The sequence below is a fragment of the Balaenoptera acutorostrata genome, chromosome 12, assembly GCF_949987535.1.
Source record: "Balaenoptera acutorostrata chromosome 12, mBalAcu1.1, whole genome shotgun sequence".
NCBI lineage: Eukaryota > Metazoa > Chordata > Mammalia > Artiodactyla > Balaenopteridae > Balaenoptera > Balaenoptera acutorostrata.
In genome coordinates, this window is record NC_080075.1 from 6,067,619 (window position 1) to 6,090,038 (window position 22,420).

At 42.4% G+C, this 22,420-nt stretch overlaps 1 pseudogene; it reads left to right on the forward strand.

The window, feature by feature from the left end:
- Positions 1–17,046: 17,046 nt before the first annotated feature.
- LOC103001823 (geranylgeranyl transferase type-2 subunit beta-like) lies at positions 17,047–18,042 on the forward strand (annotated as a pseudogene).
- Positions 18,043–22,420: the final 4,378 nt, after the last annotated feature.

The window sequence follows — 22,420 nt, forward strand, 5'->3', positions numbered from 1 at the left end:
AAAGTTTTAAAGTAAAAACTTCTGAGCTTATTAGAAGGAAATAGTGAAGAATGTTTTTATCATCTTAACAATGAGGACAGATTTCCTAAGCAATTCAAAAAACCAGATGGGGTCCCTGGAGGCAGGTAGCAGGCCCCTGGCCAAGACCCAGCACTAGGAGATGCCCTGGAGGGACCTCCTCAGCTTTGTTCAAGACCCCACCCCCCAGCAGTGGGGTGTAGGTGGGTGGGCTTGAGCATTTCAGGAGGTGCACTTACCCAGGTGTGCTCACTTCAGCCACTTCTAAGCCCTGTTTCCCCAGCCTGGAATGTCCCCCAGGAAACTTACACCGTTTACCCCATAGCCCACTGGGAGAAAGATAAAACCAGATTGGTTAAAGGGTTCCGTGGTTTATGAAAAACTAGTGGTGCACAGGGCACCAGTGTAACCAGCACTGTCCCGTAGAACTTGCTGTGGTGAGGGAATCATTCTGTGTCTTCACTATCCAGTAGCCACTAGCCACATGCTACTATTGAACACTTTAAAATGTAGCTAGTATAACTGAGGAACTGAATGTCTTATTTTATTTTAATTAAGTGAAATTTAAATATAAAGAGCCACATGAGACTAGTGGTTACTGTATCGGACCGGGCAGATTTTTTTGGTGTTTGGTTTTTTTTTGGTTGTGCAGCAGGTGGGATCTTAGTTCCCTGACCAAGGACCAGGGATCAAACCTGTGGCCCCTGCAATGGAAGGGCAGAGTCTTAGCCACTGGACCAGCAGGGAAGCCCCCAGGCAGCTTTTAACCAATCTCAGCCTAAGCCTGCTGGGACCTCACTAAGGGCCCGCAGAGAGATGAGCACAGGCCAGGATTATTAGGGCTGGAACAAGGAGAGCCAGCAGAGGCTGTGTTAGTTTCCTATTAATGTCAAAACAAATGACCACAAATTTAGTGGCCTAAAACAACACAGAGTCATTATCTTACAGTTCTGGAAGTCAGAAGTCCAAGTCAGTCTTATTAGGCTAAAGTTAAGGTGTAGGCAGGAGTGGTTCCTTCCAGAGAATCTCGGGGAGAATCAATTCCTTGCCTTTTCCAACTTCTAGAGGTGCCTGCATTCCTTGGTTTATGGTCCCTTCCTTTCATCATCAAAGCCAACAGTTCATCATCTTCAAAATTTCTCTTTCTCTCTGACCTGTGCCTCTGTCATCACCCCACCTTCTCTGACTCTGACCCTCCTGACTCCCTCTTATAAAGACCCATGTGATTACATTGGGTCCACCTGGGATAACCCAGGATCATCTCCTCGTCCTAAGATCCTTAATTTAATCACACCAGCAAAGGCTCTTTTTCTGTGTAAGGTAACATATTCACAGGTTCCAGGAATTAGGACATAGACATCTTTGGGAGGCCATTACTGAGACTACCAGTGGGGTGACCAACATTTTCCATCACATTAGATCTGGAATATTGACATCACCCTTGGAAGCTGACCTGGAGGTGGCCTCAACCACAGAAGCCTCTGTGTTGGAGGAACTCTTGACTTCACGCTAGATACGGCGTGTTGGATTCAGCTCATGGTAGAGGGCGCGACATCCAAACTTCCTGGGGAGAAGGCTGCGGGGCCCATCAGCGAGAATCAGGGTCCCCGCCAAACGCCCTGAGGTTGGAGACAGAGCTCCATCCAGTTCTTGGGGAGGAGAGCCTGACTGCAGCCTGGGGAGATGGGGGGATTTACATGAGGGGCAGGGTGGGAAGGTGGGGTGTCAGTGCGTAGAAGCCTGCACATTATCTTCTGGATGTTGGAGAGGTATTGACTTTTTCGAGCTGGGAAGTTATATAAACAGAGCGATGTTTAAAGAAGATTAAGTTGGCAGTTGTGTGCAAGCAGGGCCCGGGGCTGGGGGTGAGGGGGTGAATAAACACAGGCACGTAATGATCAGTTTCAGAGGCAGCAGTGGGAGTGGGGAGGGCAGAAAATATGTGCAAGAAACATCCTGTCAAACAGAAAACGCACTAAAAATAGCACTGCTCCACTAAATCAAAAATGGCAGCAACATCTTAAATCATTTTGAAAAAAATGTTGGTTTTTACTGGTTTCTACTCTCAGTTTGTGTAATTGTAGCCTGTGAAATGGTTATGGCTATCGCCATACAATATATGTTTAGCAGGTATACATTAAGACCTTACTATATTCACTGTGTGGTTTTGTTTTTTTAATGTATTTTTGGCTGCGTTGGGTCTTCGTTGCTGCCCGCGGGCTTTCTCTAGTTGCGGCGAGCAGGGGCTACTCTTCGTTGCGGCGTGCGGGCTTCTCATTGCGGTGGCTTCTCTTGTGGAGCGTGGGCTCTAGGCACACGGGCTTCAGTAGTCGTGGCGCGTGGGCTCAGCAGTTGTGGCTCGCAGGCTCTAGGGCGCAGGTTCAGTAGTTGTGGCGCACAGGCTTAGTTGCTCCGCGGCATGTGGGACCTTCCCGGACCAGGGCTCGAACCCGTGTCCCCTGCATTGGCAGATGGATTCTTAACCACTGCGCCACCAGCGAAGTCCCCACTGTGTTTTTTGTTTTTTTGTTTTTTTTAAAAACATAGTTCATCATTCAGTTATTTGACAGCATAATGTGACAGATATTTAAATTAGCACATATAGGACGTACGGCTCAGGATGGCTACCCCAGTAGTAGCAATAGATAAATACATTTTCACCATCAGAAGTTTTGACATTTACTACTTATCACCTTTAAAAAAAACGAGCCCTGCTGTAACTTAGCAGATGGCCCCTCTCTATGGCTTGCCTGCCATCTGGAATTTGTTTTGATAAATCCAGACATTAGGGATATGTTATCTTCCCAGCTAAATATAACGTTTAGTTCATTCGCCGGCAACCTATGCATTTCTTTCTCATGCTAAAAATAAACAGAGGACTGTCGCTAGAGCATGCATCCTGGTCACTGGGTATAAACCTCCAAAGACAAATCCATCCGTCTTTAGTGACCTAAGGACCAGCTTGGAAGGAGGAACCAGAGGAGGGTCTGAATAGGCTGGGATGTCACCCTGAGGACTTGTGGGTGGCTGAGTCCTGCAGGACAGGGGTTTTGAAATGTGTCGTATCCTGCATCATTTAATGTGCTCGTGTCTCTAGACACTTAAAGATGCCTGGAAACCTATCTTTTACCTTTTCTTTAGAAAATTCTAATTTTTAAAGTTATACACATACATTAGAAAGTGAAATCTTTTTTTTTTTTTTTTTTTTTCCCGCTGCGCTGCACAGCACGTGGGATCTTAGTTCTCTGCCCAGGGATCGAACCTGTGTCCCCTACATTCGAAGTGCAGAGTCTTAACCACTGGACCGCCAGGGAAGTCCCAGAAAGTGAAATCGCTGTATAAGCTTGTAACAAAAGCAGCAGCCCCCGTGCCAGCCTGCCCACCCTTGATTCCCATTTCAAGAGGTTCCTAGTTCCAACTAGTTTAGTTGTTTATTTTGACTTTTGCCTCCATATGTTGAAAATAACTTGCTTATGCTGCTATTTCTTGATTTTTTTCTGCTTTGATATTATCCTTTGTCTCCCTTCTGTGGAAGAAAAGAATTAGGTCTCATACATTATACTTTCCCTCCCAATAAAAAAAAATATATTCTGCTAAGTAGAAATCAGTATCTTGTATTTATATTACTACGGCTATGGAAATATTACTCAAAGCTTAGCCATGTGGTGTACTATAATTAACTAAAATTAACTACATTTTCTTTCTTGTCCGACCTTTTTTTTTTTTTTTGCTTTTGCTTTCTTAAGAGAATAATAGCAGTCTTAATTTTTCTATTTAGATTTCGCTATGCCAATTACTAATTTATCTCAATTGTTATAAATCTCCCAGTATGTACATTGCCTCTCAATATGTTCAAATATAGTAGGTCATTTACCAATTTCATTTTTTCCCTTGAGGCCAGCCCTTCTGCAACCCTCTGTCCTCCTGTTCCTACTGGCCCTGGTGGCCTGCCGGCCTGACGCTCCACGGCCACAGCAAGCAGGACATCCCCACCGTCAGCATGGGGCCGCCCCTCCCTCTCACCTGGGTCAGGGTACCTATTCCTGGATCCTCAGCTTGGATCGCGCCCTCATTTTGGCATAGCACAGCATTCCTTAAGCAAAGACATGGGAGGTGACAGGTGAGGTTAAGTTTCAGAAATTTCCTTCTACCCTCACCCTCAACTGGCGTTTGGTAGAATTTTGGTTTTGAAATAATTTCCCCTGGAACTTTGAAGGTGTAGAATCTTTGCCTCCTAGTTTCGAATGTCCCTATAAAGGACTCTGATCTACTCTTCCAAAACTTGCAAATAATTTCATCCAAGTTCATCAAAACTCATTACAAAAACAATAAAGTACATATAAATTATTGATTTTTCTTATTTTGTATGGTTAGGTCTGGACATAAAGGCTTTCATGGGTGTAATTACTCTTAACAGGAAAAGGACTTCAGCTCCAGATCTTTTGGTGTCTACGCAGGACGTCATCTGAATTCTCGGAAAATAGACAAAGGAAGGAAAAAGAAGAGTCTAGAACATGGATTTTAAAATGATATTAGGGGAAAACATGTTCATAGCAACATCATTCACAGTAGCCCGAACTGGAAACGACACAAATGTCCATCAACAGAAGAACAATGAATAAAGAAAACATCCATACAATGGAACACTACTCAGAAATAAAAAGAAATGAACTGCTAATACATGCAACAACATGAGCTAACCTCAAAAGCATTGTGCAGCACAAAAGAAGCCAGACACAAAATAACGCAGACTGTATGATTCTTTTCATTTAAGTTCTAATCTATGGATATAGAAATCAGAACAATGGTTACCTGTTGTGGGTGGTGGTGAGGTAGTGAAGATTGGCTGAGAAGGGGTAGGAAGGCACTTTCTAGGGTAACAAACGTGTTCTAAATTTTATTGGAGTGGTGATTACACAAGTGTATGTACTTTTATCAAAATCATCGAATTTATACTTAAGATCTATGCATTTCGCTCTATGTAAATTTTATCCTTCATAGTCTTTTTAACTGAAAAAAAGAAAATTAGCAAGACTTTCAAAAATATCTTCAGAATGCTCATGCTATGAGCAAAAACTTTCAAAAGTACCAAGATTTTAGCCCTTGCTTTCTCTGAAGCAGGGAAGCTCACTGTGGAGGTATTTCCTGCTAGAACACACAAGCCCGCCTCTGTTCCTGTTCCTATCTAATTTCTATTCATTCCTCAAAGACCAGTTCCAGGATCTGCCCAACTCCCCCTCTGTGTGGGGCGACACTCCCCATCTGTAAGCTGCCAGCCCCTCTTTTCATGCACTTACTTATTTAAATTTATATTTTGTATTCGAGCATAGTGGATTAACAACGTTCTGTTAGTTTCAGGTGTACAGCAAAGTGATTCAGTTATACATATACACATATCTATTCTTTCTCAAATTCTTTTCCCATTTAGGTTACTACAGAATATTGAGCAGAGTTCCCTGTGCTACGCAGTAGGTCCTTGTTTGTTATCTACTTTAAATATAGCAGTGTGTACATGTCAACCCCAAACTCCTAATTTATCCCTGACCTCCACCCTTCCCCCCTGGTAACCATAAGTTTGTCCTCTAAGTTTGTGAGTCTGTTTCGGTTTTGTAAATAAGTTCATTTGTATCATTTTTTTTTTTTTAGATTCCACATATAAGCAATATCACATGAGATTTGTCTTTCTCTGTCTGACTTACTTCACTTAGTATGATCATCTCTAGGTCCATCCATGTTGCTGCAAATGGCATTATTTCATTCTTTTTTATGGCTGAGTAATATTCCATTGTATGTATCTACTACATCTTCTTTATCCATTCATTTGTCAATGGATGTTTAGGTTGCTTACACATCTTGGCTATTGTAAACAGTGCTACAATGAACATTGGGGTATCCTTTCAAACCATGTTTTTCTCCCGATATTTGCCCAGTAGTGGGATTGCTGAGTCATATGGTAGCTCTATTTTTAGTTTTTTAAGGAATCTCCATACTGTTCTCCACAGTGGCTGCACCAATTTACATTCCCACCATCAGTGTAAGAGGGTTCCCTTTTCTCCACACCCTCTCCAGCATTTACTGTTTGTAGATTTTTTGATGATGGCCATTCTGACTGGTGTGAGGTGATATCTCATTGTAGTTTTGATTTGCATTTCTCTAATAATTTGCAATGTTGAGCATTTTTTCATGTGCCTCTTGGTCATCTGTATGTCTTCCTTGGAGAAATGTCTATTTAGGTCTTCTGCCCATTTTTGGGTTGGGTTGTTTGTTTTTTTGATATTGAGCCACATGAGCTGTTTGTAAATTTTGGAGACTAATCCCTTGTCGGTCGCATCCTTCTGAAACTATTCCAAAAAATTGCAGAGGGAGGAACACTCCCAAACTCATTCTATGAAGCCACCATCACCCTGACACCAAAACCAGACAAAGATACTACAAAAAAAATTATAGGCCAATATCATTCATTCATTTAATTCTCTTTATTGCCTCTCATAGTGTTAGATATTGTATTATAATCTTCTTAAAATCTGCTCTTCTAGATTTTAAGCTCCCTGCTGTCCAGAAGTGTGTTTTTTGCTTTCTTGAATTCCACAACAGTTTGCAACTACTCAGAGCGAACTTTCAGTAAATGTTGGTTGGCTTAAAGAGAGGAAGTTTGCATGAAATGGAGGGAAATGCTTGGGTCCTAGAATTGGAAAAGCAAGGGTGAAAATCCTGGATATGTAAACTTGGTCAAGTGAACCTCACTGAATTTGTTTTCTTCATGTCCAAAAATCAGATATTAAAACCTACTTCACAAGGTAGTGGGTAAAATAGAGAAATAGCATCTGAGGACATTGCTGTAGGGGCTAGCTCTTAGTAGATATTTAATAAATGTAATTATTTTTATTGATGGATATTTTAAAAGGGGGAGTTTCCTGAAATAAGGTCAGGGACCCCTAAGACCCAGTACTACCCTCACAAGAATGTTTCCAGCTTGGCTTGCTGCCCCTCTCTTTCCAGGTCCCTGACATTTGTGAAAGGATAACAGGAGTGGCCTTGGAGCAGCGAGGGATGTGGGCATTTCCGTGGCCAGCGCCTCTGGCCATCCCCACAGTAGCAACTTGGGGACACTTCCCTTCATCTTGCCTAAGACACTTATTCTTGTCTCCAAACTTATCACTTTGAATTTAATTCTTTCTTTATTTTTCTTCTAGACTTCTAAATCATGTTATGAAAATAGGGCTTCTTTTCATCAGTCCTCTTCCATGGCCCAGCTGGATGAAATTATTGAGTCAGCTAATACAGATGATCTCTAAAAAGAGTCCCAAGACACTTCATAAACATTAGTCAAATATAATGATGTTGTCTTCTTTAGTGTCACCTATAGGTCTTATGAAGAAACCACTCCTTCCCAGGTAGTGTACATGGGATTTAGTAATTGCTGATGCTCAAAAAGTGCCTGTTGAATTACTCAGCTAATGTTATCTGAGGATAAATATTTTCCTGTCCAATGAACAATACCCCCCAAATTGGGTCCTCATCTACTTTGAGGTCCTATGTTAATGGACTACTTGCTACCTTGGCACTTGCTCTCGACACCAAACTTAGGAAGTAATGTCCTGAAAGAAACAGAATAGTAGTTAGATACAGTGTGGAAATGATGATTTTTTAAAAAATTTATTCTATTGAAGTATAGTTGATTTACAATGTTGTGTTAATTTCTGCTGTACAGGAGAGTGATTCAGTTATACATATATATTCTTTTTCATATTCTTTTCCATCATGGCTTATCCCAGGATATTGAATATAGTTCCCTGTGCTATACAGTAGGACCTTGTTGTTTATCCAGCCTGTATATGTTTGCATCTGCTAATCCCAAACTCCCAGTCCAGGAAATGATGATTTTCATTGCTGATTTAAGTTGAAGCATTTGATTGGTTTAATGATTTTGATACAAGGACCGTCCAGAGTTTTGGCCCTTGCATTTGCTTCTCGGCCATCACCATGACCTAGAGCATCATGAACTGGTGGGAGGAACAGTGGCTGGGCTTTGGAACCAGGCATGACTGGGTTTAAACTTGGGCTCTGCCACTTAGCAGCTGTGTGACCTCAGGCAAATTACCTAACTTTTCTGAGCCTCAGTTTCCTCGTCTGCAAATATCTATGTCAATGGGTCCCTGTGCAGACTGGGGGTTATATAGATAATAGTGTAGCACAGGACACATCGAAGGCCCTGAGTATATAATAGTTATAACACAATAATAATTTCCACCATTTTTCCCCTCTCAATTAGTATTTAAGCTCCTTTATTTTTTTAATAATTTTTAAAAATATTTATTTATTTATTTGGTTGTGTCTGGTCTTAGTTGCTGCATGTGGGCTCCTTAGTTGTGGCACGTGAACTCTTAGTTGCAGCAGGCATGTGGGATCTAGTTCCCTGGCCAGGGATCGAACCCCGGCCCCTTGCATTGGGAGCACGGAGTCTTAGCCACTGCGCCACCAGGGAAGTCCCAATTTCTACCATTTTAATGGGGATGACCACAACAAACCAACTGTCAGTGGTTCATTTGCACATCCTGTGCCCAGGGAAGCCACATAAGGTGCAAAATTACTTCACCGTGATGTGAGGAATCTACTGATATTGTATAGAGGTGGGTAATGTATAAACTTACATTTTTGTCATGGAACCTAGTTTGATACAGCTTAGGACATATACCTGTGTCCTGTTGCTTCTAGCCTGCTTCTTACACCAGAGGAGGTCGCCTCCTAACTCTAATATTTGATGTCAGAATCCTTTCCTGGTGGGATCCTGTACAACCCCTTGGAATGAGGTGAGATCTGCCCTCTGTCTAACCCCAGACGCCGGCTCAAGTGCTGACCGCCCCCCTCACTCTTCCATGTTTCCTTTCCTGAGTCCCTTGAGTTTGCTCCCACTCCTGTGACCCCGGGTAAGTCACCTCACCTTCCCTGGTCTGTTTCCTCATCCTTAAACACTGTGATTGGGGTGGTCATATGATCCCAAGGAGAGCAATCTGAGAAGCACCGCGAACTCCAGCACTCTCTGACCCCGTGCTTGGTTTCCCGTAGGAGGAGATATGTTTACATAAAGAAGAACCTGCTTCATGAATTTCTATCTTTCCTCTAAAATTCTCTGAACGCTCACCAGCGCTCCCACCCTTCTCCTCAGCTGAAATCGAATCACCTTTTTCCAATTCTCATGTTGTCAGCAAGCTTTCCCCCACTTTACCAGGTCCTGTTCCATAATTGCCTGTGTTCACCCGTAGTACATTTCCTCTTGTTGTTTGCGTGCCAGCCAAATCATGGGCCATCAAGAATTTAATGCCGGAAATTCCATTCCTAACACACACTTGTCTAGTTTCTTATCTTTCCAAAAACTCTTCTATATCCATCATCTTATTTCATCTTTGCAACAGCTCTACACGGTAAGATGCTTTCCTAGAACTGAAAGATGTAGAAACTGGGGTTCGGGCAGAGTCTAAAGCTCAGTAGCCAATAGGTGATAGGACCTAGATTAAAACCTGCATTCTCTAACACCAGTTACTTTTTTTTTTTTTTAATATTTTTAAATTTATTTATTTGGCTGCACCAGGTCTTAGCTGCAGCATGTGGGATCTTTGTTGCAGCCTTTGGGATCTAGTTCCCTGACCAGGGATTGAACCCTGGGCCCCCTGCATTGGGAGCGTGGAGTCTTAACCACTGGACCACCAGGGAAGTCCCACCAGCTACTTTTAAAATCTTCAAAACTTACATTTCCATATTCTGTCAATACACTAGAGCTTAGGATACCTTTTTTCCCCCATGTGTAACAAGATGCTTAGGACTTAGGATACTTCTTTTCATGTGTAAGGTTTGATTATTGCAATAAAATAGCTCATCAAATAGAGGTGAAGATGTGTGAGAATGCATCTTGCTTCTCAAAATGCTGACTGAGGTCTGTGGATATTGAGAGCAGGGAGGGACCTCGGAAATCATTGCGTCCAACCCTGAACATTATACAAATGAGTCAACAAGACTCTACAGGAAGTATGTCTTGCCCAGTGTCACAGGTCGAGTTTGACCACTACCAGCAGAGCTGTTGGGAAATGGGGGAAAAGGTAAATAAACCTCTGGGACCAGTGCACAGCCGACCAGCCCAAGGGTCCACTCCCTCCCACTGGAGAATCTGGTCTGTGGCAAACACACAATGCGCGAGGTAAGCAGGCTACCGAGGGGAAGAAAATTCTTGGATGAAAAGAAGACAGAGCTCAAGGCACTTCTGCTCTGGAAGCAGGGCCCTTGCATGTTTCCTGGTCACACACGTGGCCACTTCTCTCCAGGCTCCTGGATTTGGGACTCTGTCCCTGTAGACCTCGCTGGTCTCAGGGCTGCTTGCCCACCTGCCCACCTGCCTCATACAGTCCTGTCTGCTTTTTCCGAATCCCCAGGCTCTGTGTGCTTTCCTGCTCCTCCCTGCAGGCCTTGGGTGCCCCTCAGCTGTCTGTGGGACAGACCCCTTCTCCCCCAGCCTCTACCTCGCGCTCCCCTGCTCCGCTCACCTCCCCTGGGCTCCGCGAGCCCTCTGCCGCTTCATTGGTGGAAAGAATCTAACAAAACCTACCTTGCAGGGCTGTAGAGTAGGACTGAATCCACACTGGTACAGCATCTGACCCAGAGGAAGCCCCAGATAAAGGCAGCTGTTGATCTGATTTGCCACGTCTCTGTCACCAGCCCGCAGCTGTCTGGAGGTTAAGGACCAGGTCAATCATTGTTGCATCCCCTGTGCCTGGGACATGCTCACTGCTTAACAAATGTCTACAGAACAGGATGGAGGAGAACCATCCTGGCAACTGTGCCCTGGAACATCTGTGCTCACAGTCTCAGTGGTTCCCAAGCGTTTGCTAGAGTGTTTTATTCCATCACAGCCACCAGCCGCATGTCTCGGCTCCTCTGGGTTATCGGGAGAGGAAGGGGTGACCTTCACGCAAGCTTTCCTTAAACCACGGTGAGAACAAATTAAAAAGGAGAGAACGAGCATCTTTATTGAGGGATGTTCTAGAATGTTGAAATAAGGATTTAGGAGGAAATTGTTAGAGCTGCTGCTTCACAGAGAGACGTTTGCTCAAGGGCCTGGTTCCACTCATGCTGCTGGTGTCAGGGCCCTGGTGAACTTGAGCTCTTTTCAGATGTGCAGGAGGCGGAGTGTGGGTTTCACACACATGTGACTTTTGACTCAGTTCAGAGATCAGGTTTGCTGAGGGGTTTCCAATTACCAGAAAAGTCTATCCCAGAGCTGCTTTTATGGTACGAGGGGTGGTAACACTGAAGCAGCACTGCCAAAACTCAGCCATGGCTCCCCCAGCCCACCCCTGGGTCATGCTCCTGGGGGCAGGGGAGTGGAGACTACCAGTGGCATCCAATCCCCGTGCTCCGGTGTTGGTTGACAACACAAAGGAGTGGGTGTGTGCAGGAGGGTCGGGTTTAGTCACTGGAAATAAAAACAACAGCAGTAAGCTTCAGCACTTGCTGTAACTACTATACATCTCTCAGTTCATCTCTAAATTTGGAAAGTGCTGTTTCCTTTTGCAAATCCTACCACTCTTTCCCGCCCCCTTTCACAAAGCCTTGGCCATCCTCTTGCCTGTTTCCCCGGGACATGCTCTCTGAGGCCCCGGAATGCTTAATCTGGTGCATCTCTTTGGGTACTTATCCTTTTCTGTCTTGCATTATTATTCTTTACATAAATCTCTGTGTTTCCCATCGGACTGCAACGTCAGAAGACGAAGTCCCTTGGTGCTACCATGACACACAGGCTGTACCTGGCTGTGAGGTGTATGATAACTATTTCCTGAATGAACAACAAAGGAAAAAGTCAAGTAAAGTATATCTTGAAACGTCAAAAGCTACAAAAAGCTTAAAAAACTGTGGAAGGAAGGTCTCATGTAATCATTGAAAAATAAAATTTACAAAGTGATTTGGAAAGCCGAGATAATGAATTTAGGAAGTGACTTAGGAAGTGCTCTTTTCTTTAAATATGCCTGGCTGATTTGTGACTCCCTCAAGGAAACGGACCGTATTTTAAAATCATTTTAAATCCCCACTGGCTAGCACACTTTTGGCCTAATTTTTTCTCTTTCGTTGTTTTAACGATGGAAACATCTTTACTTCTTTTGCTTATCAAAAAGTGGCATACGCTCAAAGTAAAATTTAAACAATATAGAAACAAAAAGTAAAAAGTGGAAGGTCTAACTAGGTCCATCTCCTAAGAGGTTATTTACTGATGTTGTCCACACTTTTAGTGCAATATGTATAACATATTTATTCGTTCTATCTGTAATCTGCTTTTATAAACCATCAGAATGTTATGGCCTCATTTGCACAGAGCACAAAGGTCTCTGTCATTCCATAGCTTTCTTTATTAACTCTTTTACAGTTGGAAATTGAGGCAGGTTTTAATTTTTGCTATTACAAACTACGCTGCAGTAAAACCCTTGTATATACATCTTTTTCAACAGAGTATTTCTCCGGTTACCCTCAAATGTGGGATTTATGGTCCCCAGGGTATGAACATTTAACATTTTGGTAGATACTGACAAATTTCCCTCCAAAAAGTTTTTTTCTGATTTATATCCCCAACCAGAATTGAGAAAACCTGTTGGGCTTACCTTTTTTTTTTTTTTTTTATAAATTTATTTATTTATTTATTTATTTATGGCTGCATTGGGTCTTCGTTTCTGTGCGAGGGCTTTCTCTTGTTGCGGCAAGTGGGGGCCACTCTTCATCGCGGTGCGCGGGCCTCTCACTATCGTGGGCTCTCTTGTTGTGGAGCACAGGCTCCAGACGCGCAGGCTCAGTAATTGTGGCTCACGGGCCTAGTTGCTCCGCGGCATGTGGGATCTTCCCAGACCAGGGCTCGAACCCGTGTCCCCTGCATTGGCAGGCAGATTCTCAACCACTGCGCCACCAGGGAAGCCCTGGGCTTACCTTTTAAGTCTTTCCTGGGCGTATGTTGGAAGACTTGCAGCCAACATGATTTTATTTTATTTTATTATAATTATTATTTTTTAAATGTTTCCTCTTTATTTTATTTATTTATTTATTTTTGGCTGTGTTGGGTCTTCGTTTCTGTGCGAGGGCTTTCTCTAGTTGCGGCAAGTGGGGGCCACTCTTCATCGCGGTGCGCGTGCCTCTCACTATCGCGGCCTCTCTTTTTGCGGAGCACAGGCTCCAGACGCGCAGGCTCAGTAGTTGTGGCTCACGGGCCTAGTTGCTCCGCGGCATGTGGGATCTTCCCAGACCAGGGCTCGAACCCGTGTCCCCTGCATTGGCAGGCAGATTCTCAACCACTGCGCCACCAGGGAAGCCCCCTTATTTTTTTATTATTATTATTTTTTAATTAATTAATTTATTTATTTATTCATTCAATTTTGGCTGCATTGGGTCTTCATTGCTGTGTGCAGGCTTTTCTCTAGTCGCGGTGAGCGGGGGCTACTCTTCATTGCGGTGTGCGGGCTTCTCATTGAGATGGCTTCTCTTGTTGTGGAGCATGGGCTGTAGGCGTGTGGGCTTCAGTAGTTGTGGCACACAGGCTCAGTAGTTGTGGCACGTGGGCTGTGGAGCGCAGGCTCAGTAGTCGTGGTGCACGGGCTTAGTTGCTCCACAGCATGTGAAATCTTCCCGGACGAGGGCTCAAACCCATGTCTCCTGCACTGGCAGGTGGACTCTTAACCACTGTGCCACCAGGGAAACCCCAATATGATTATAAAATGATACTTTAGGGAGCTTGGGACTGACATATATACACTAATATGCATAAAATAGATAACTAATAAGTACCTGCTGTATAAAAAATAATAAAATAAAATTCCAAAAAAATTGATACATTAGGTGCACAAAATACTCTATATTTTTCCAGGTATTTTTACATGGAATATGTATTCTCCTTTGACCTTCACAGGAGTCCATGATATAAGTAGGGAAGACCTGATTCCCTTCTGATTCCTGTTTTAGAATCTCAGCCAAAAAGACTAGCCCCAGGTTCACTGCAAGGCAGTGGCCTCCCAGAGGCAGAGCCCTGGAACTGATTCTGTTTCTCTTCCCACAAGCTGGAAGGACCAGCCTTGAGAGGCTAGGAGGGCATGGCCTGGAGGTGAGGAGACTCCAAGGCTTCTGCAAGTCTTGAGTTTATGCCAAAGTGTAAAGAATGCCCTGATTGTGGTGTTCAGTTTCTTAGCTGAAATAAGTCCTCCTTTCTGACTGAGCCTAGCGGAGGGAGGAGGAGACAGGTGGCCTGGCTCTGGGAGGGTGGGGGGTGGAGCTTTCCTTCTATGTCATTCTCAGAAGGTCTCAATTTAGAGGCTGGGGAGAGAGCTGACCCAGGGAATTCTCACTGCTTTCTGCTTCCCTTAGTTAAGGTTTTTAATATTTTTTGGAAGTATAGTGCACCAATCCTTGGCAAAGAAAGAAAATAGCATCAATCAGTGCTATTGTTAAACAGAAATTTCACCAGCTATTGCGGGAGGGAGGGCTTTGATAGTCCCAGGCTACCTCACTTCTACATAGTAGCTTAGGCAGGAAAGTTTCTTTATATTGAAGTCGGAATGGAAAGTTCCAGATCCCAACATAGGACAGCAGACAAGGGAAGGTGGCAATCTTTGGAAAGGGCAATTCCTAGATGCATGAATGTCTATGTGGACTAGACCTACACTGTTCAATAGTGTAGCCTCTGGCACCTGTGGATATTGAGCATGTAAAATGTGCCCAGTATGACTGGAGGACTGAATTTTTAATTTAATTTAATTTTAGTATTTGAATTTAAAAACTGTCAATTCAGTTACTAGAAAACTTTGAAGTAATTTTCAAACAACTTGGGCATGTGAAAATACTTTTCAATGGTAAATTTTATGAAATCTAGAAACCAGTCAAGTGTTTCTGATGAAAATTTAGTATCTGAACTGAGATATGCTTTCAGTATGAAATACACACTGGCTTTCTAAGGCTTAGTATGAAAAAAAGAACATAAAATGTCTCCATGATTTTTTAATATGGATTATATGTTGAAGTGATCATGTGTTGGAAATAGTGAATTAAATAAAATATAATATTAAAATTAATTTTACCTGTTTTGTGTTTTTACATTTTTTTAACATGGCTGCTAGAAAATGGGAAATTTCTCGGGCATTCACCCATTCATTAATGCATCAAGAATGTATTTAGCAAGACAAGGTTGTCCACTCTCACCACTATTATTCAACATAGTTTTGGAAGTTTTAGCCACAGCAATCAGAGAAGAAAAAGAAATAAAAGGAATCCAAATCGGAAAAGAAGAAGTAAAGCTGTCACTGTTTGCTGATGACATGATACTATACATAGAGAATCCTAAAGATGTTACCAGAAAACTACTAGAGCTAATCAATGAATTTGGTAAAGTAGCAGGATACAAAATTAATGCACAGAAATCTCTTGCATTCCTATACACTAATGATGAAAACTCTGAAAGAGAAATTAAGGAAACACTCCCATTTACCATTGCAACAAAAAGAATAAAATACCTAGGAATAAACCTACTTAAGGAGACAAAAGACTTGTATGCAGAAAACTATAAGATACTGATGAAAGAAATCAAAGATGATACAAACATATGGAGAGATATACCATGTTCTTGGATTGGAAGAATCAATATTGTGAAAATGACTGTACTACCCAAAGCAATCTACAGATTCAATGCAATCCTTATCAAACTACCAATGGCATTTTTTACAGAACTAGAACAAAACATTTCACAATTTGTATGGAAACACAAAAGATCCCGAATAGCCAAAGCAATCTTGAGAAAGAAAAATGGAGCTGGAGGAATCAGGCTCCCTGACTTCAGACTACACTAAAAAGCTACAGTAAAGAAGACAGTATGGTACTGGAACAAAAACAGAAATATAGATCAATGGAACAGGAGAGAAAGCCCAGAGATAAACCCACGCACATATGGTCACCTCATTTTTGATAAGGGAGGCAAGAATATACAATGGAGAAAAGACAGCCTCTTCAGTAAGTGGTGCTGGGAAAACTGGACAGCTATATGTAAAAGAATGAAATTAGAACACTCCCTAACACCATACACGAAAATAAACTCAAAATGGATTAAAGACCTAAATGTAAGTCCAGACACTATAAAACTCTTAGAGGAAACCATAGGCAGAACACTCTATGACATAAATCACAGCAAGATCCTTTTTGACCCACTGCCTAGAGAAATGGAAATAAAAACAAAAATAAACAAATGGGACCTAATGAAACTTAAAAGCTTTTGCACAGCAAAGGAAACCATAAACAAGACGACAAGACAACCTTCAGAATATGAGAAAATATTTGCAAATGAAGCAACTGACAAAGGATTAATCTCCAAAATTTACAAGCAACTCATGCAGTTCAATATCAAAAAAACAAACAACCCAACCCAAAAATGGGCAGAAGACCTAAATAGACATTTCTCCAAAGAAGATATACAGATTGCCAACAAACACATGAAAGGATGCTCAACATCACTAATCATTAGAGAAATGCAAATCAAAACTACAATGAGGTATCACCTCACACCAGTCAGAATGGCCATCATCAAAAAATCTAGAAACAATAAATGCTGCAGGGGGTGTGGAGAAAAGGGAACCCTCTTGCACTGTTGGTGGAATGTAAATTGATACAGCCACTATGGAGAACAGTATGGAGGTTCCTTAAAAAACTAAAAATAGAACTACCATACGACCCAGCAATCCCACTACTGGGCATATACCCTGAGAAAACCATAATTCAAAAAGAGTCATGTACCACAATGTTCACTGCAGCTCTATTTACAATAGCCAGGACATGGAACCAACCTAAGTGTCCATCATCGGATGAATGGATAAAGAAGATGTGGCACATATATACAATGGAATATTACTCAGCCATAAAAAGAAACAAAATTGAGTTATTTGTAGCGAGGTGGATGGACCTAGAGTCTGTCATACAGAGTGAAGTAAGTCAAAAAGAGAAAAATAGCTCTTTTCACTCTCAGACATGGGCACACCACAGAAGGATGTTATTATCAAGTCAGATGCACCCGACACCCTATTAGTGGAGAAGCATCCAGATTATATAGCATCCTATGGCTCAAAGAAAGATGAATACGAATACTGTATGTCTGAATATTTGAGAATGAGTGGCATCTATTGGGGTCTGACTGTAATGGATCTCATGGGACAGCTACATCGCATGAATAGAGAAGAAATTCTGACATTTATTAAGTCTTGTCAACACAAGTGTGGTGGGATACGTGCTAGTATTGGACATGATCCTCATCTTTTGTACACTCTTAGTGCTGTCCAGATTCTTACTATGATAGTATTAATGTTATTGATGTAAATAAAGTTGTAGAATATGTTCAGAGTCTACAGAAAGAAGATGGTTCTTTTGCTGGAGATACTTGGGGAGAAAGAGATACAAGATTCTCTTTTTGTGCGGTGGCAACTTTGGCTCTGTTGGGGAAGCTGGATGCTATTAATGTGGAAAAGGCAATCGAATTTGTTTTATCACGTATGAACTTTGATGGTGGATTTGGTTGCAGGCCAGGTTTTGAATCCCATGCTGGGCAGATCTATTGTTGCACAGGATTCCTGGCTATTACTAGTCAGTTGCATCGAGTAAATTCTGATTTGCTCGGTTGGTGGCTTTGTGAACGACAGCTTCCATCAGGTGGACTCAATGGAAGGCCAGAGAAGTTACCAGATGTATGCTACTCTTGGTGGGTGTTGGCTTCCCTAAAGATAATTAGAAGGCTTCATTGGATTGACAGAGAGAAACTGCGCAGTTTCATTTTAGCATGTCAAGATGAAGAAACGGGAGGATTTGCGGACAGGCCAGGAGATATGGTAGATCCTTTTCATACTCTATTTGGAATTGCTGGATTGTCACTTTTGGGAGAAGAACAGATTAAACCTGTTAGCCTTGTTTTTTGCATGCCTGAAGAAATACTACAGAGAGTGAATGTTCAGCCTGAACTAGTGAGCTAGATTAGATCCCTTGATGCAAAAGTTGCTTAGTGTAGTTTTACTGTTTTAACATTTCAGCATTTGAAGTGCTTCACAAACTTTATGACTGCCATGTTAATATTTTGTACATGAAGCATGTTGATTTTAATAAATTATATAATTATACATATTATAAATTAAAGACCTTTATTGTATCTTCAGCTTTCTGTTTTCTTCTGGAATGCTGTTATTCTGAGTGTAATATTTTGTTTATGCTTCAGTGTATTTGTTATCTTGTTTGTCCCCATAACAGCAAACTGAGTTGAACTTTATTTAGCTGATGAAGTCTTGTGTTCTGATTTTCCCATGTACTCCCTTGATATGTTATATATAACTATAGTTAATATAAATTGGTTTTTGTCAATGAGAATGTTAACTGATAAAGAAATGATGAACCCCATAGGAATTAAAAGATGAAAAAAAAAAAGGAAAGAGAAAAATAAATACCATATGCTAACACATATATATGGAATCTAAAAAAAAAAAAAAAGGTTCTGAAGAACCTAGGGGCAGGACAGGAATAAAGATGCAGACATAGAGAACGGACTTGAGGACACGGGGAGGGGGAAGGGTAAGCTGGGACAAAGTGAGAGAGTGGCATGGACTTATATATACTACCAAATGTAAAATAGATAGCTAGTGGGAAACAGCCACATAGCACAGGGAGATCAGCTCGGTGCTTTGTGTCCACCTAGAGGGGTGGGATAGGGATGGTGGGAGGGAGACGCAAGAGGGAGGAGATATGGTGATATATGTGTATGTATAGCTGATGCACTTTGTTATAAAGCAGAAGCTAACACACCATTGTAAAGCAATTATACTCCAATAAAGATGTTAAAAAAAAAAGGAATGTATTGAGCATCTATTATGTGCTAAGTCAAAGTAAGCATAACAGCTACAGCAACAGAAAAGAGCACCTTATAAATTTGCTGCATGTTGGATAGAAAAATATACGTATATACATGTCATCCCATTGAAATGTAACTCTCCTTAAGGCAAATACTAAATTCACTATTGTTTTTTCCTAGCTTTGTGATCTTAACTCCCAGCTCATTAATTTAGTTTTTTTGTTTTCTAATATACATATTAAAGGCTCTGATTATCCCCGTAACCGCTTCTTTAGCTGCGTTCCAAGAGCTATATGTTGAATTTTCATAACTACTAGTTTTAAATGTTTTATAATTTCCCTTGAATTTTATCTTTAAATTAGGAAGTATTTAGAAATGTACCATTTAGTTTCAATATACATGGGCGAAGTGGTTTGGATATCTTTTTATTGGTGATTTCTAATAATCACTAATACTGCATTGCTTTCAGAGAACATGGGCCTTTATGATATTGAATCGTTAAATTTGTTGAGACTTCCTTTGTGGCCTAGGGTGATCAAGTTGTGACAATGTTCCATTTGTGCTTGGAAAAAATGTGTGTCATCTATTTGACAGGTGCAGGAGCCTAAATGTTACCCCCTAGAGTTAGTCTGTTTTAAATGTTTTGGGGTTTTTTTTCAAATTTGGAGGGCCTTAATTTCCTATAATTTTGGGTCTGCTTTATCTGTCAGTTTCTGAGAGATATGCTTTAAAATCTCCTGCTGTGATTATAGATTTGTCCATTTTCCCATATAAATCCATCAATTTTAGCTTTGTAATTTTAAGATTATACTATTAAATTAGTATGATTTCATGATTTTTATATCTTCTTGGTGTATTTGTTTCTTCATTTACATGAAAAATTTTCACCTTCAATTCTCTCAGGTTTGATACTAATATTACAAGTGAAGCCTTCCTTTTGTTAATATTTACATGCTATACCTTTTTCTAGTTATTTTCCTCCTATTGATATCTCTATGCTGGAGGCTTATCTCCTTTAAATAGAAATCGTGATAGTCTGTGATTTTGTTTTTTCCAATCTGAGAGTCTCTTTAATCTATTTACTTTTATTATGATTACTAAAATATTTGGATTCATTTCTAGCATCTATTTTGTGGTGATGTTCTTATTTACTATAATTTCTTTTGACTTTTCTTTCTCTTTTCCTATTATGCTGGATATTCTTGCTTTGCCTTTCAGATTCACTGCCCACCCAACTCTTGTGCCCTAGGGACTAACCTCCGTGGATTACCAACATAGCCCACTTCCTTTAGGCTTCTGGCTGCGTCGAGCCAATGGAAACCCCAGCAGGTATTGGAGGACAAGTGGAGAGGAAAGTCGGGCTGTCGGTTCCACCAGCTTCTTCTCTGCAGGTCTGCATTCCTCTGATGGAGAGAGCAGCTCATGTCGGTGGCCCTCTGGCAGGCACAGGTCCTGCTGGGTACCAGTCACTCCTCCTTTCCTTGGCCCCTTCAGGTCTGGGAGAGCTAAAACTCCCCATCATTGTAACACAGAGTAGTTCACATTCCTTTTTAGTCTCTCACCACCCTTTGTAAATAAAATGCGTTTTAACAAACTCTTTTCCAGGTACCCCTTTTGGGTATGCCATCTGTTCCTGGACAACCCCCTGACCCGCACACTACCTTCCACTGAATAGATTCCATTGTCTTAAATCTCTCTTGTGGAAGAGACTACCGGTCGGTCATACAAGTCCTACTCCATTAAGCCTGGCTGGTATAGACTTTCTCTCGAACATGTTATTTTCATGATATTTTTCTCTGGGTGTAATAAACTTATGGAACAACAAAACCCTTAGACCACTTTATAGATGGATTCAGTAAAAATCAGTAATATTTATCTCCAATTTCTGGTGGCTATCGAGGTATACATCCAAACCCTTCTGTGACACAGTCCTAAGGGCCAACTCTCTGAGATATGCAGATAAGATGCAGGGAGGAATGGAGTGGAATTCATGATCTGTCACTCAATCAGTGAACATGTATTGAACATTTACTACATGAAAGTGTCCGCTCTAGGGAAGGTGTTGGGAAGGATGGCAAGGAAATGTTCAGGAAATAACTAAATGACCAGAACTCTTACACCTGTTATCTCATTTCATCTTTCCACCAGGTAGAGATGATTGCTGCCTGATTGACAGATGAGGTAACCAAGCCCGGAGGCAGCGACTTACCCAGGGTCTTAGAACCACCATGGGGCTGAGCCAGGCGTTTGCCCTGGTCTCAGTCCCAGGACCAGTGCATTTCACTGCATCCAGGAATTGCTTTCAATCCTCCAAGAGCTTTACATCTGGGAGGAGATGAGATATAAACAGATGAACAGTGAAATCATAGTATAAGCCCTGGCGGGAGCAGCTATCTTGAGCTGACGTGGGCTGGGAAGCTTTGTGCAGAAGGAGGGGACGGAGGAAGTAAGGGGGATGGCTGTCCAGGCAGGATGAGGGGCACAAGCACGGACCGGGCAGGTCTCAGCTCTGATGGGGCCATCAGGGACAAGGAGGACGCAGTGTCCACCTCTTCAGATGCTCTGGGTTTGATTTCATCGTGTTCATGCTTTCTCTCCCCATTCCTTTTATCTGAAGCTGGGGCATGTGTAGATGTGGGGAGGGGGTGTGCTTTGAAGTGAGCTCCCTTCTCGTCCCTTAGGCTGGATTTCCAGCAAGGGGGGGAGGGAGAGGGCCAGAGTTAGGAAGCGATCTCTGTCCCAGCAGAGGTGTGACGAGCAGTGTGGAATCAGGGTGGAGCTCGGAGCCAGCATTTCTAGAATGCTTACCGTGGGCTAGCTTCTGGGGGGCAGAGAAGAGGTCGGAGCAGGGCGGCTGATGGACTTTTGGAGTAGGAGAGCTAGAGGGCCAGGGAGGGGCCTTGGCTGGCAGGGTGGCGGGCCCCCTCTGAGCCATCACTCCCTGTCCCTACCTCACAGGGTCCCAGAAAGGGAACCGCCAGGGACCCCTGGGCTGTCATCCAGCCCCAAGCGTGGCAAAAGGCAACTCCAGCAAGGAGGGCACTGCGGTGGCCACACCAGACCGGGGAATCAGGACAGCTCAGCTCAGTTCCCTTTTCCTCCTGGCGGTCACACCCTCACAGGTCAAATCACATCACCACCTCAGCCCTGGAATTCCCGCCAGGAGGGGAAGTGGTGCGCTCCTGACTAAGCTCCTGCCCCGCAAGGCAATCACATGCCTGCAGACTGCAGGGAAGGGCCTTCGGTGGCACCTACTTCCTCCTCTTTCTCCGGACAGCATCGGGCGGGGGGATTGTGAGAGGTGAGGTGAGGAGAGGATGCCAGCAGAGGAAGCCCATGTGTCAGATGCAGATTTGCTTGTAAGTTTCCAGCTCCATGCAAAACACACATGTCCCAAAGTAACACACCGTAAGCAGAGAAAATTTTTTAAAAAAGGGAAGACTGTTTCATTCAAAATTTGCTACCCAGATACTGAAAACATTTTGGTGAATATCTTTGGAAAGTTTGTTGTCCTTT